This window comes from Octopus sinensis, linkage group LG5, assembly GCF_006345805.1.
Source record: "Octopus sinensis linkage group LG5, ASM634580v1, whole genome shotgun sequence".
Taxonomy (NCBI): Eukaryota; Metazoa; Mollusca; class Cephalopoda; order Octopoda; family Octopodidae; genus Octopus; species Octopus sinensis.
In genome coordinates, this window is record NC_043001.1 from 102,512,688 (window position 1) to 102,528,197 (window position 15,510).

At 35.7% G+C, this 15,510-nt stretch overlaps 1 protein-coding gene across 1 annotated transcript in view; it reads right to left on the reverse strand.

Annotated features, from left to right (window-relative positions):
• The window catches only part of LOC115212233 (serine/threonine-protein kinase greatwall-like), a 788,337-nt gene that overhangs the window by 286,735 nt on the left and 486,092 nt on the right, over positions 1–15,510 (reverse strand). The gene's annotated exons all lie outside the window — the stretch shown is intronic.

Sequence of the window (15,510 nt, forward strand, 5' to 3'; positions counted from 1 at the left end):
AATGAGTAACACTGCAATGGACTGGCATCCTGTCTAGGTGGGGAATTTATATGCCACTGAAACCAGAAACCAGCCCTCATGAGTTTATATGACTTGGGAAGGAAAACTATATATATATATATATATATATATATATATATACACACATACACACACACTCCTGTACCTCTCACCATCTGTTTCTACAGTCACCTGTATCTCATCTGAACATCCACTCACCTAATCCAATCCTCTCTAACACTTCACCCACCCCACTGTACATTGAGGTTATGTCCTGATACATAATCTATAACCGTCCCCTTCACTCTCCATCTCTATTTTCTTCCCCCTTTCTCCAACTGGAGTATCTTCGTCTCTCTTCTACAATAAGATACCTATCTATCCCTCTATTATTCTTTTGACTTCTCATCAACTGGCACAAAGCCACCTCCCTCAATACTACTTCCCAAGTTGAGGGGACTGTCTTGAAAGTTACTTGGTGACCCCACCAATGTTGGTGCCACATAAAAAGCGCCCAGTACACTCTGTAAAGTGGTTAGCATTAGGAAGGGCATCCAGCCATACGAACCACACCAAAACAGACAACAGAGTTTGGCATAGTCCTGACTTTCCACCTCTTATCAAACTGACCAACCCATGCCAGCATGGAAAACGGATGATGATGGTGTGTGTGTGTGTGTGTGTGTGTGTGTATGTAGGCCAATTTGTTGAAAAAAAGAAAATTCATGATGATTCCACTTGAATTTATTCTTTCAAGCACAACATTTATCTTCGTTAAAGATGCCCTGATAAAACATAGACAAAAAATTCTCAGCGAAGAGTTTCATCATAAACACCGTTCTTAGTCTTTCCACCTTGAGCATTCTAGCTTTATTTATTTTTAAACTATTACCAAAAATACAGCAATGTCTCTAATTTAACTGCTTTAGGGGTAAGATAGTAAAGGTGACAAAATGTCCAAGTGACAGATAAATAATCAAATAGTTGAAAGGAATGACAGAAAAATTGTCATAAAAAAAATGTCTTCATATATATATATATATATATATATATATAGAGAGAGAGAGAGAGAGAAAGAGAGAGAGAGAGAGAGAGACAGCGATTGATAGATAAATAGAGAGACACACTCATACAAACATATGTGCATGTATGTGTGTATGCATATATACATGAATGAGGGACTCAAGACATTTCAATAAAATATTGTTCCCATAATACTTTTGAAAATTTCTGATGTGACATAATAGAGTAAGTACTGGTACTTAAAAATTAAAGCGAGTAGTTTTACAATTTTGCTTTTAAGGAATTTTATTCAGAGATTTCGTCGTAATGACTGAATTTGAAGGAAAAGTGGCTGCAAGAGAAAAAAAAAGTTGGAACAAATCTATCACTTGGTGGTTGTATCAAACTCTCATGATGAAAACCACAATGGATTGGTTTAGAATTTAATAGAAACATTCAATAAACGGCACAACAACATTCTGTAGGGGAAGCTGAATCAGAATGTATATGGTTTAGTGGGCATTCATTTTAAAATGTTTGACTAAATTGAGAACAAAGAGGCTTTGGACAGGATCTATGGCTAGAAACATCTCAAGCAGCAGAACTGAACAACTGTCAAAGAAAAGGTGAAATAATTAAAAGTAGGACAAGAGGGATGTGCAGCTTTTACCAGCACAGGATAACAAATATTGTATAACTGAATCAAAAAGCACATGGGGTATGTGTAAATTCGAATATAGAAACAGTCAGTGGCAGACACTGAGAACCTAGAGGGAACCGTTTCTCTGTATACATTTATTGTATACCTCAGCTTCCTATATTTCAACTTTCCTTGTCATCCCCTTCACTGTTCATGCAATGGAAAATATTCCGTGTAGCATAATACTTAAATATCTTTTCTAAGCGGAGCTACTTTTTGTTGCCTACTTCCTCCATTTACAATACTGCCCCCCCCCCCTGCTTTGCCTTGAGTCAATACCTCATTATTTCAAATCCTTACCCTTTTCTTTTTGCCACCTTTAAAGCACTTTCTACCTTCAATTCTTAGCTTCTTCTCCTCACATCCCAGACATCTTTCTCCTATATTTTCCCAGACAACACTACTTTGTCTCCGCTTGCCCACACTTTCTTACCTTCATTCTCAGATGAAGAGCAAGGACAAAATCATTCCATACTGCACTCCTCACTAATTAGACTTATCCACTCTCCACTTGACTAATTGTTGCTGACACAGACCACCACTACTTTCATTTGATTCCAAAGTTTATTGTATTTCTACAATGACCAAGAGAAATAGAGAGAGGCAGAGGAATAAAAAATGGTAAGAAGGGCTGAGATGGATTGCTATGTAGAGAGAAAGGAGAGAGAAGAGGAAGAATTTAACTACCTCTTACATATATATACATATGTATGAGGGGGTGATAGCAAAGATATTGCAGTTATACATGAAGGGGAGATTTCTATAATTAGTTCACAAAGTTGTATATTTGCATTAATTAAACAACTAATATTTTAGTGAGAGATGAGATCAGTTGGCAAGGTCAATATTAGATATTACTGACAGTTCAGTTTTAAATTACATAGTCGCTATGAAACAGTAAAGTAGGCACCAAAGGGATTTGATCTCATAAAATAAAGATGCCAAATTAAACATTCAGAACAATTATATGTTTAGTTTTGCGGTTGTGTTGGCCCAGACCAGTTGTTCTAAATCTATTAAGTAATCAAAATGCTAAATTGTTGTTTAGCCCCTGGTCAGTCTTGATCAATCAGATAGTCCAGAAACAACAACTCCAGCTTTGATAATGGGATTAATATCCAAAACAATGATGAAGATGATGATGTTGAGGATACAAATACTTTCTAGACATCAGTAGAAGATTAACCATACAACACTATAGAACACATGCACTCACACAGTCTAAAAAATATTGAATAGCTGGTTTCATTCATTGTTAAGAAATATGTAAAAGACAAATAACCATCCTAACTTCGAGGGGCCTTTTTAATTCATTACATACTTATATGATGATTGATAGAAGCAAATAACTCTCTCACACACACACACAAATTTCTTCTTTATTTTCTCAATCCTAATTTTACCAAAACAAAAAAAAACAGAAAATATAAAATATAATATTAAACACATAAATAAATGAAGATCAGGTGCATTTTTCTAGAGTCAAGGAGAAACTTACACTTCAGTTACCTTCTCCATTCTAATTATGAATTTGGAATTGCCAATTAGCCATTTATTCAGCTAGAACAATCAAGATACATGAAACTGCAGAGTTCTATTCTTCTTGAAGCCAAGAAACCACTAATTGGCTGGAATGAACAATCCAGATAGAATCAGGTAGCTAAGGAACAACATTGTTTATTGCATCATTTTTCACTTAAGTTATTTTTTTTATTTCAAAACTTCTTCCCAAAACAGAAATTTTGATTGAAGACAAAGAGCTTTCATTGCATCTATTTACCAATCTATCATATGTCATATGCCTTTACTAATTTTTATTTTTATCCATTTACTGAGTTCAAATTAGATCTTTACTGGCTTATAATTTATTGATCAATTATTCTTATGTAAACTATAACAACAAAATTTTTAGGGAATTTGTTTCAATCTTCCTTTCTTTAACTTTTCATTGCTGGTTCCCCTCTACTTCAATGCTGATTAATTTTAAATGCACTTTTTCATACAATGAAATCTTCTTTTTCTACAGCAACAGCAGCAGCAGCAGCAACTACTACTACTACTACTACTACTACTACTTGTATGAGGAACATTTTATAGGTATAAACCCAACTGCAATGTGCACACTGAGCTATATACTACAATCACTTATACACACATTGTTTGGCATGTGATAAATCTGGAAACACACATAAATTACAAATGTTATGATATACAACAACCAGACATATACAGTATCCAATATCCAAGGATATTATGATATGACATGACATAAAATACCACATCATACATGCTGGGATATATGATGCCCGGTGGTTTCCTCCATACAATCTGCCAGCTCCAATCTTCACATGCATAGACAGGCAAGCCCTAGCTCTCTGAAGCTGCACCAAGAGAGGGGCCACCTCCTATGAACAGAACAGGCTTGCAGGGGCACAAAGAAAATGCTACTGCACAAGCCCATATCCAACCCCTTGCCTTCAGTCCTTGCAGACCATCAGTGGCCTTACTGCAGCAGAGCCTTTCCAAACATGCATCAGACCAGTCAGCCACAGCCAGGCTCGCAGTGCCCCACTTCCTTCTCTCATCCTTCGTTATCGTCACCAATGATGGACAAACTAACCATATCCTGCTGTATAACAGCGAGCCGGCAGAAACATTAGCACGCCGAGTGAAGTGCGTAGCTGTATTTCATCTGCCGTTCTGAGTTCAAATTCCGCCGAGGTTGACTTTGCCTTTCATCCTTTCGGGGATGGGTCGATGTTATCGACTTAATCCGTTTGTCTGTCCTTGTTTGTCCCCTTTGCGTTTAGCCCCTTGTGGGTAGTAAAGAAATATATATCATGCTGTATAACTTACCATGGTTTACATCACTTTATTGCAATAAAAATCATTTTGTTACATTGTATATATATTTAACACACGCATACATGTACACACACACACACTAAAAATCTATGACATTCCATATACCATTAATATATTCTCCATAATTTGACCTGAAATTATACGAAACCACAAGAGCAAACAACATTTCATTCTAAGATTTCTCTACATGAAGAAATATTCAACATTTTTAAAACTATTGTCCAGTTTGATGTGTGTATCCCAAGACACCAACTTTCTGTAAGTTGTAAAGTTAATTGAATACTAGTAGATGGTAATTCTATGCCTATATTTAGCATCAACTGTGAGATTGTGATCTAAAATGAAAAGAAATTGTTGAAGCACTGACCAAAATGTCACTCAGCATCTTAAGCAGTTTTACACCAGCCATATTAACTCGATCAACCTCACAACAAGCAACATCACATTCTTGCTATGCATTTGCCCAAATTTTCATGGAACTAAACAACAAAATTCACAATGGTCAATAGTGTTGCTAGCAAATTTCTACCAATAGCCTATTAAGAGACCAATACTTACATAGACAAAACATATTCATTTTTGTTTGGTTATATCTCAAAATGTATTTGTCAAAGAGGAGAGATCAAACCAGCAAATTTAAAGTTGAGTCATTTTCCTGCAGAAAATATCCACAGCTCTCTTAGTAAATTTCTATTATCAAAAGAATAACAAAGCTTCGCAGGATGATTACATTAGTTGATCAAATTTCCCCAACAATGCTAGTGATAACTATTTGTTTTAATGTATTTTTTGTGATATATTTTTGCTGTCTACAAAAAAGAAACCAGTTCTGTTTTATTTCTTTTAGCTTTTTCATGTTTGTTTCCTGCATTTATTTCTAATTCTTATTTATTTTGCAAAAATCCATTCACTTGAAGATTTACTGAGAATAGTAAAATGTAAAGCAAATAGATATTATCGAGCAAGATATTTATCAAGCAAAATATTTATGCACATTTAAATTAGAACTGATGGTTTGTTTCATTTTCTCCCATATAGCTAAAGATAGCTATTAAGATAAAACACAAAATAAATTGTAATAGCAACATTAAAGTAGTTGACATCATCACCACCACCACCACCAACAATAAATTCATTGCTTAGTGTCTTTTATATTCAACACTTACATGGGTTAGATAGGTTTACACAACAGTATGTTCGCTTATCTTATTTATTATCTGACAAATGTAGTTTACAAAGCCTACTTAAAAAATATTTCCTCCCAAAATATTCTACAATCAATATACTACTACCTCGTGGAAATCTAAGCTACACAAGTATTATTAACAGTTAAATACCAACTATTTATTATCAGCAATCCCCATCTCTGAATGATGAACCATATTGACAAAAGCTGGGGTGACAATCAAAATAATGTCACTCACAAATTGTTTAATTTTCTGCCTGGCCCTTCCGCCTCCCCCCTTTTATCATCTGTTGGTTTCAGTCATTAGACTGCAGCCATACAGGGGCATTGTGTTGAAGAGTTTCTTTCTATTTTTCTAGTTGAATGAATCTGTCTCCATGCTAATATTTTAAAGCCTCTTCTTCCCAGCCGCTAAGTTATGGAGATGCAAACACATCAAAACCAGTCGTTAAGCAGTGGAGGAGGACACAGGCACAAACAGATACAATGAGCTTCTTTCAGTTTCCATCTACCAAATCCCACTCACAAGGCTTTGGCTAGCCAGAGCCTATAGTAATAAACACTTGCCCAAGGTATCACACAGTGGGACCCAGCCTGGAACCACGTGGTTGGGAATCAAACTTCTTACCACACAGCCATACAATAAACTTACAACACTTGTAGATGGAGAACATATTTTATGTTCATATTTTAATAGGACTTTTTTTTTTTTCTTTTAAATATGGATAATGTCAGTGTAATGAAAGAAGAGAATTCTAATGTTTTAGCATACAACTGTTCAGCATATGAGTCTAGTCACCTCCCTGACATGTACCAAGCTAATGTTTCTCATAATCAGATATTATTTCAACAACTCAATAGTGCTCACTCTTGTTTTCCCCATTTACACTGCTGCGCATTCAATAAATCACAATGACCAGAGATTGGGCAGTTTATTTCTCATTTATTACCCATATTTCACTGTCATGCAGCATCAAACTTCTGACACGTAGTTTGTATACTCTGCTTTTTCAACAGACAGTGATGTAAATAAATAGATTTCAAATTCAACTTCATCTTTGAATAGATGGTTAGCCATGTATCAATTTCAAGCAGATTAAATAAGGATAAAAATGCAAATAGTCTTGAATGTGAACAATTGCTATTAAAATCCCTTCCATTCTGCCAAGCAACACCAACACATTTCTATTGGTCTTTATCTTATACCACCTCAGTAACACAAACTAGACTTCAAGTACCAGAATGGTACCACAAATGAATTGCAATTCTAGCATGGAACTTTTGTACTAAATTACTTAAATGTTCCTGGTTATAATGACAGAAAGGCTAAAGGATATGCACTTTCATTTATGTTTTCATCAATATCTGTTTAAGCTGTGTTGATAGTTCATTGCTATTTATTTTTGACTCAGTTTGTGGAGACAGCATCTTTTCACACACTTCTCTATCATGCAAACGTAAGTATAAAAGGGAATACAAATCATTATACACCTTACACTGTCTTTAACATTAATAAAACAGAAAACTTACAAATTTATATTAAGCAACCCTTTCGTTACCAACTTGACTGAAACCGGCTCTGGCTCTGAGTACAAATGTCTTGTTTTCAGAAATTTTGAATTAAAATCTTCCACCAAACCTTAGTCACAATTTATGTTCCTAACACTAGCTTAATGATAACTAAGTTATTTTAATAAATTCTTTGTTATATTTAAAATTAATTGAAAGGCACACAGAGCAGCTCAAAATAAATATGGTAACGAAAGAGTTAAAAAAATAAAAACAATTTTCATTCCAAAACTATTGTTTCCTTGTCACTGTAGAGAGATTCGAAACTAAATCCCTGGATATGAGGTCAGGTATCAAGAGTCAGCTACTATAGTTTCATGTGATTGGCCTATTAACCAACCAATCAGTGTGAAGCAACTGTGTGGACAACTTTTCTCGAGCTTTCTAGAATTTGATTTCCAGTCCCCTATAAAAAAAACCTTCAATGTGCATTTTTAACAGCCAGATGACCCAAGAAGGCAGTTAAGACAGATGGCACAGCTAGATGACAGGAACCTCCATCACCACAAATGTAGCACAATTCTTTCCAGTTACGATGTGCAAGCCACATGTTGCTGCATCAATAGCTTGCCGTAAATTCCGGGCAGTATCTTTCTCCCACTATGTAATTATTGCTGTTCTTATCTGTAAAGGGCCAATGCAGGTTTGTCTTTATGTGTGATAATAAAATCAGTTCAATGTTTATGGGTGTTCTTCAATTACTTTTACATGCAGCCTAAGAATAAAAATAATTAAGGCGGCGAGCTGGCAGAGGCGCTAGCAAGCCGTGTGAAATGCTTTGCGGTATTTCGTCTGCCACTACGTTCTGAGTTCAAATTCCGCCAAGGTCAACTTTGCCTGTCATCCTTTCGGGGTTGATTAAATAAGTTATGCACTGGATTCGATATAACCGACTTAATTCGTTTGTCTGTTCTTGCTTCTCCCCTCTGTTTGCAGCCCCTTATGGGCAGTAAAGAAATAAGAATTAAAATAATTTTCCTCCTCAAAATAGTGTTTCCTTGTTACTAAAGAGGAGGAAAATCTTATTTATTTCAAGACACACAAAAAACACTAAGGAAACTGAGGAGTATTACGTCTTACTTCTGAACAAATAGTTTCCTTCTTTAAAGTATTTTCAGAGTATTTAGACACTATGAGGCGTTAGAACGTTATTTATCTAACAAATTGTATCAAAACAAAACTAATCTCCATTTCTTGAACTGCCATCCAATGAGATTCGAAAGAAATCATTCATGATGACTGAGATTGGAGGGGGTTTCCTGAAAGGAGACAAAAACTATGTATATGGAAGAGAATTTGAATTTTATGATGAAACAGCAGGGGGAAGGGAAAACTTTGGCATTTACAGAACAGAGGAGAATTGAAAGAGATAGCTAACAATTCTGCTAAACTGCTGACTCCATGTTTATTCAGACAAACTTTCTGGAGACTATTGGTGTTAATTCACAAATGGCATTGGCTTAATAAAGTTGTCATTGAAAAGTCTATAACTGAATTCTATTGGATCTCTTTGTTTGCAGTGTTTGTTTTTCTCTTCCTATCTCATATATATATATTATAAATAATTGGCTAAGAATCCATAAGTCAGAAAAACTATGCACACATATATTTGTCAAAAGAGGGTTTATTCTTAGCAATTAGTTTTGCACTGCATATTAAAAGCAGATGCTCCTCAGAGCTGGCAGGCATGGAGTACCTGCTCTCCATTAATGGAGGTGAAAACATAAACTACATTTGTGGGTGCTGTGAAAAAAGATGAAACAAAGCTATAAGAGGTAAACTCAGCAACAGCAATGTCAAGAGTTATGGCCCTTGGCCCCAAAAAGAGCCCCAGAGATGGTATAAGGCAATGCAAAAGTTTCCAGGAAATGTATACAGGAGGTAAAGAGTTGGTATTCATTGATATTCAGCTAATATGGTTTAGCCATGGAAACAACCATTTTGAAAAGTTCTCAGTACCTGAACATTTACCTAAACAGCATAAGTGAGATTTTTAGTTCTTATCCAAATGAAAGAAGGTAATATTTCATTATACCTACAAGCACCAGCATGACTATTATCACTAGCCTTTCCACCTTTCGACCTCCCACAATCATATCATGAAAACCCAGCAAAAAGCTAATCAAAAATATACACAAATACACATGTGCCCAAACATGGGCTTATTAAGTGTTCAGACATCAGCCCAGCATTCCCATTCTGTCCCCCAAAACCCCTACACAAATACCAACCCCTAAACACCAGCATACATTCCCAGAAAACTCTTGCTGCCTTACACCATTTCAGAGATACTCTGGAACCAAAGGACATAACTCTTGATATCACCCAGGCTCAGTCCACCTCCCTTAGCCCTCTTTGTATTTTTTCATAGCACACACATACTGGATGTATTTTTTCACCTCATTATTAGAGAGCAATCACTGTATTTTCTCTATACTCACTGGCTCTGAAGAGTACAAGGTGTTACCTAACATCTGGTTTTCAAACCCAGTAGAATTGATCTATAATACTCTAGATATATATGTATACACACACACAGACACACACACATACATACTGCATTACAAAAGTGACAATTGGAAGAGTTGGTTGTCAGCAAAAGAAATTATTTTGAGTGATGACAAGTATACATACTAGGACAGATGGAGTCAACAAATGTGTGGCAATTAGTTCAATTAATTAATAAATATTAATGTGCTCAATCCTTTAGTGAGTGGCATTTAATGCATAAGTAAAGAGACAACAAGGTAGTCAATCAAAAGATTCATTAGAACAGTCTAACAAATTCTGCCTGGAGCCAACTCCACTTTTCATCTTGGCAACAAAATACCTATTAACTAAGTACTAAGGTAGATCTCCCCCCCCCTCTCTCTCTCTCTCTCTCTCTCTCTCTCCCAAAGAAGCACTCTCAGTATCCATTTCCTCCAAGACAATCACTTTGACCATACCTCATTGAAGAATGTGGTTGCCAAAGGTCTGGTAGAGCAAGTTGTATGACCATCTGGAGAGAGAGAGACTAGACTTTTTTTCCATAACTTTCAACTGTTGCCATTTGTGGCTTGGCTTGGCTTACTGAGCTAAAATGTTACCTCAGCATAGCTCTCTAGATCTAACTCATACAGACCCCCTTACAATAATAAAATACCAACATTAAGAAAGATATTTTCCACCTAAAATAACAAAGGGAAATAGATTTTATGTCAATGATAATAATGTCTTAATCACACCTTTGACTGTGGTATTTCATATAAAACTTTAAAAATCCAAAGAAAGTTTTCAAATTCAGGATCAAGATTACAAAGAAATTTTGCTAGACACCAAACCAATCCCCAATATCATTTTGTATACAATATTTTCTTACTAAACTACTATTTTGGGCTATACTATGAAAATCATGCGAGTAAAGGAAACAAATTGCATCCAAGAAAACAAAAATCACAATAGTTTTGGACATAAAACAAGTCAAACCATTCCAATGTGTTTTACATTTCTGTAACATCTAACGAAAGCAAACATTATCTACTGAATAAGAAATGTTTCTATAGTAGTGTCAATATGAGAAAACTGACGCCATAACCAAAGGAGAAGAGAGAACTGCCTCATTTAATGATTCACCAGTAAGTCTGTATTGCTAAACTGCTATGTCTTTAGAATCTGGTAAGAAATGAGAAAACAACTGGTGAGTAAAACAAATGACAAGAGACAGAAATAACACAAAAATAAATCATCATATCCACAAACAACGTTTAAATAACACGTTTCTGGGAAATTAGTTTTTTAAAATGGTTTATCTTCAATGTAATTTTCAAACTAAATTAATTTCTTACCATTTTATTATTATTATTATTATTAAAATTTTCAGCTTTGTTCACAAGATATTTGAAAATTTGAAGAATATCATTATTTTCAGGGTAAAGCAAGAACACAGTGGCAAAAATGAAAGTTCGAAAGACTTGGTTTGCAGCCGCTCATTCTAGTCCAATGCATTTTCAGATGAAAGCCTGCCAGAACAGATAAAATAAGTACCGGGCCCACTTTAATTAACTGATATTTTCAATTTTCCTCCACTACAGATATATCAATAACACTATATCGATGCAAAAATACATTTTTTTTTCATGGATTTCAAAGAACCCTGAAGTTAAATCAAGACACACACTTAAAAATGCAACAACAACCAGTAAAACAAACAGACCTATGAAATGACATAATATTGGTAAAAAAATTTTAAATAACACTAGGAATGAAATAAAAGAACACAAATGACTTCCTACTGTTGTTGTTGTTGTTTAGGACCCCACCTCCCAAACACATTAAAAACAAACATGCCTTTTTTCTTTTATCCCAGTTATTGCAGAATGACTGGCAATGCCAACAGTTCCAACACAAAGGGTTCCAGTTGATCCAATCAACAGAACAGCCTGCTGGTGAAATTTTGAGTACTGGGTTTTCTAAATCCTTCATTGGTACTCCTTTCTCCTGTACTTCTTTTTTATCACATAGTTATCATGCATGGCTTAGTGGTAAGGATATTTGGTGCTCAAATGTATGGTCATAATTTCAACTCTTGGCAGTGCACTGTTTCCTTGAGCAAGACATAATTGGCTCTCTTTCTTTTATTATTGCCCTCTCCTCAAACATTGTCGTCTTGATACCCTCTTATTTCTCTCTCATGCTGGCTGTCCCCCTGCCACATTTTCCTTTCATCCAATGACTCCCCCCCTCTTCTACTACCCACACTTCTTGTCCATATACTATCCTTTAACCATTTCACTCACACACCAATAAACCTCTTTCGCTCCAGCATACATTTTTCTCCCTCAACCATTCACCTAAAGCCATCTAACTCCCCTTTATCTCCCTTCAATTAGAGGCAGAGGTTACTTTAGTCTTGAAAGTTACAAAAGGTGACTTCACCAGTGCTGGTGTCATGAAAAGAGGTATCCAGGACATTTTGTAAAGTGGTTGCTAGTTAGGAAGGGCAACATGCTACAGAAATTAAGCAAAAACAAGACATTGGAGAAAGATGTGTTACTGATATGTTGAATCATTGAAAGCAGAGGAAACAGATGGATGATGATGATGATGACAATGATTATAACGCTGATGATGATGATGTTGATGATGATGATGATGATGATGATGGTGATGATGATGATGATGATAATGATATTATAGTGTGATAAGGCCTTTCAGAAACAAATACACAATTAGAGAGAAATCTCTTAGCTCTTAATGAATTAAATTATTCAAAAACTTACTAAAAAATATAGTGAAATTTACAACTCATCTCCATTAGTGAAAATATGTAATATGCATCAAGTAATGCAACTGTGAAATCATAAAAACATAGAGGTTCTTTTTAATTTTTTATTTGCAATTAATAAGTTGCTACTGTACTGTAGCTTTTGGTCACACTATGACAGCCAGTAGAGCACTTATCTTCTCTCTATTTCTGGTAAGGCTGTGATTGTTGTTACACACTTCACCAATCAATATTTAGTTCATGAACAGCATTTAATAAACCAGAATACTTTGAGAACATACTGACTTCTTAAAGATTCTGTTTCAAGACAGAAACAGAATCTTCAATCTGAGCCAGATCCAAGAAAAAGGAGTCAAAAACAGAAAGAACCTAATTATTATTTGTTCATGTAATTAAAGCTGTTATTAATTTCATCTCTTACAGATGATGAAGAAGTTGAAAATGCTGGGTAAGATGGGTCTGATTAGACAGATCCTTCATTGGCAACAAAGAAGGAAACATAAAATGCATTTTTTTTGTCTTGATAAGCATGGAGCAAGGGTATGTTCTTACACCTGCACTTTTTGAATTGTTATACTGAGCGATAGTTGAAACTGAGCGATGGTTGAAACTGAGCGATGGTTGAAACTGAGTGATGGTTGAAACTGAGCGATGGTTGAAACTGAGCGATGGTTGAAACTGAGCGATGGTTGAAACTGAGTTATGGTTGAAACTGAGTGATTGTTGAGACTGAGTGATGGTTGAAACTGAGCAATGGTTGAGACTGAGTGATGGCCGATCTGAGCAATGGTTGAGACTGAGTGATGGTTGAAACTGAGTGATGGTTGAGACAATATTTGATGACACTATCAGTTATGGCACTCTAATAGTTATGATGAGTGTTCCAGTTGAACTGATCAGGAAATTAACCTGCAAGTGGTTGAGTACTCCACAGTTGTGTGTATCATTAATGTAGTTCTCTGCAGGATTCAGTGTGACACAGAATGTGACAAGGCTGGCTCTTCGAAATACAGGTACAACTTGTTTCTGCCAAATGAGTGAACTGGAGCAGCGGGAAAATAAAGTGTCTTGCTCAAAGGCACAACGTACTGCCAGGAGTTGCACTCACAACTTTACAACCATGAGCGAAATACCCTCTAACCCACATCCTGTCACTTTATGACACATGGAGCAGTGTAGATGAGTGATTTTGAGTCAACAGAGGTATCTTCGACCTGCACAGATTCAATCAAAGTCTAAGAATAGGAATGCAATGGTTGATAAGTTACAATTTTCTGATGAGTATTCTTGTGTCAAACACACTTACAGGTGCTCAATATTAGTGAAAAGAAGTCAAAATTGCTAAGATTCTCATTTTTGCTATTGTGAGTCACCTGTGTTTGAAATCTTATCATCTTCAAAGTTTAGCAACTTTTTATTAGCTCTGCATTTCTGGTTTCGGTGGGTGGGTGGGGATGGTATCTGTTTCTTTAATATTTTACTGTGATCAAGTCTCATCATCCAAATGTTCATTCTACCATCAGTTTTCCTGAATAATATGTTCCTCTTTGGTCTGCTGAGAAAACAAGTATCAACCGTCACGTCAAGCAATCATTACATCTAACTAAAACCAGAACAACTTTTCATAGGCTATCGTATAACCATGATGTGTTACTAACAACATCCAAGTTTATATCGCATGGAAAGCACATGCAGATGAGAGTCACACATTGAGAGTCACTCTCATGGAGTGACAATCTGCGACAATGTTTATTTTCCATTAGAGTCACATATTTTCAGGAAAACAGACTCCAGTGTGTAGTGGAGAAGTAGAGTAATACTGCATTGAGACAAGTCTCAACATCAATGGAAAAAAAAAAAAAAATCTACGACTTGGTTAGATTGTCTATTAAAGTTACATGTGGAGAAAATGTAACTTTGTGATGCAGGTATCTTCTGCAAAACCAAGGAATGAAATTTGGTAGAAGACAATTGTGTAGAAGTTTAATGGAGGGTTAATTCTTGTCCTTGGATAGTAGACTTTGTTTATCACCTAATTTAACACCATCACCAGGTATAAGAGTGCTTTCAGTAGAGTCAGCTCTATTACAAGCATTCAAATGAGGCCTGTATTAGAGGATAACTTTCTTCTTTCCTCTCACCAGTTTCAGAGGCCTTAAAAAGTGACCATAGGTGCTGCCCTTCTTCACCTACACGAGCCATTAAAAAACAAAGAAATCTTCCACTAATGCCATTTTCACTTAAGCCAACTAAACCACTACTACTAGAAAGAACATGTTTCCTGCTTGCTTCAAATTGCAGAACTATCACATACATACAAATACCAAAGAATATGATGTGGTGTGGTGTGGTGTGGTGTGATGTGCTGTGTTGTGTTGTAATGTTTACAAATAACATCAGATGTAGTATGACTTCCTGCTAAAAAGAAATATATTAAAGTAAGCCACTACAAAACCATTCTCACTGTGTATACACCTGTTGTAAGGTTTCTACAATCAGACAGAAATAATCATTACATACACTAAAACATCTTCAAAGTGCAAAAAGTAACCTCTAGGTGACAAGGCTATACACAGTTGGCAGGGACAAATTACCAAAATTCAAAGAATTTTCTAAATCCTAAATCCTACCAGGAAGGCAGTGCTTGAATATGGCCTTGGTCATGATGGCTGAAACAAATTAAAGAAAACATCCTTTCTTTGGAAGTTACTCTTTTTTTACTGATTAGTTCAGTGAACATTTCACCCCCACCCCCATTTGAGGCCTTACCTTACTCTGATAATTACATTTATCGCTATTACCCTGTGCTGAACTTCTATAATTATGTTGTCCAACAGCAAATTCTCTAAACTCTATTCTCGCCCACCCCTCTTCCTTTACACCACTGCTTCTTCCTTCAAAAGTTGAAAGGCAACTTTTTTT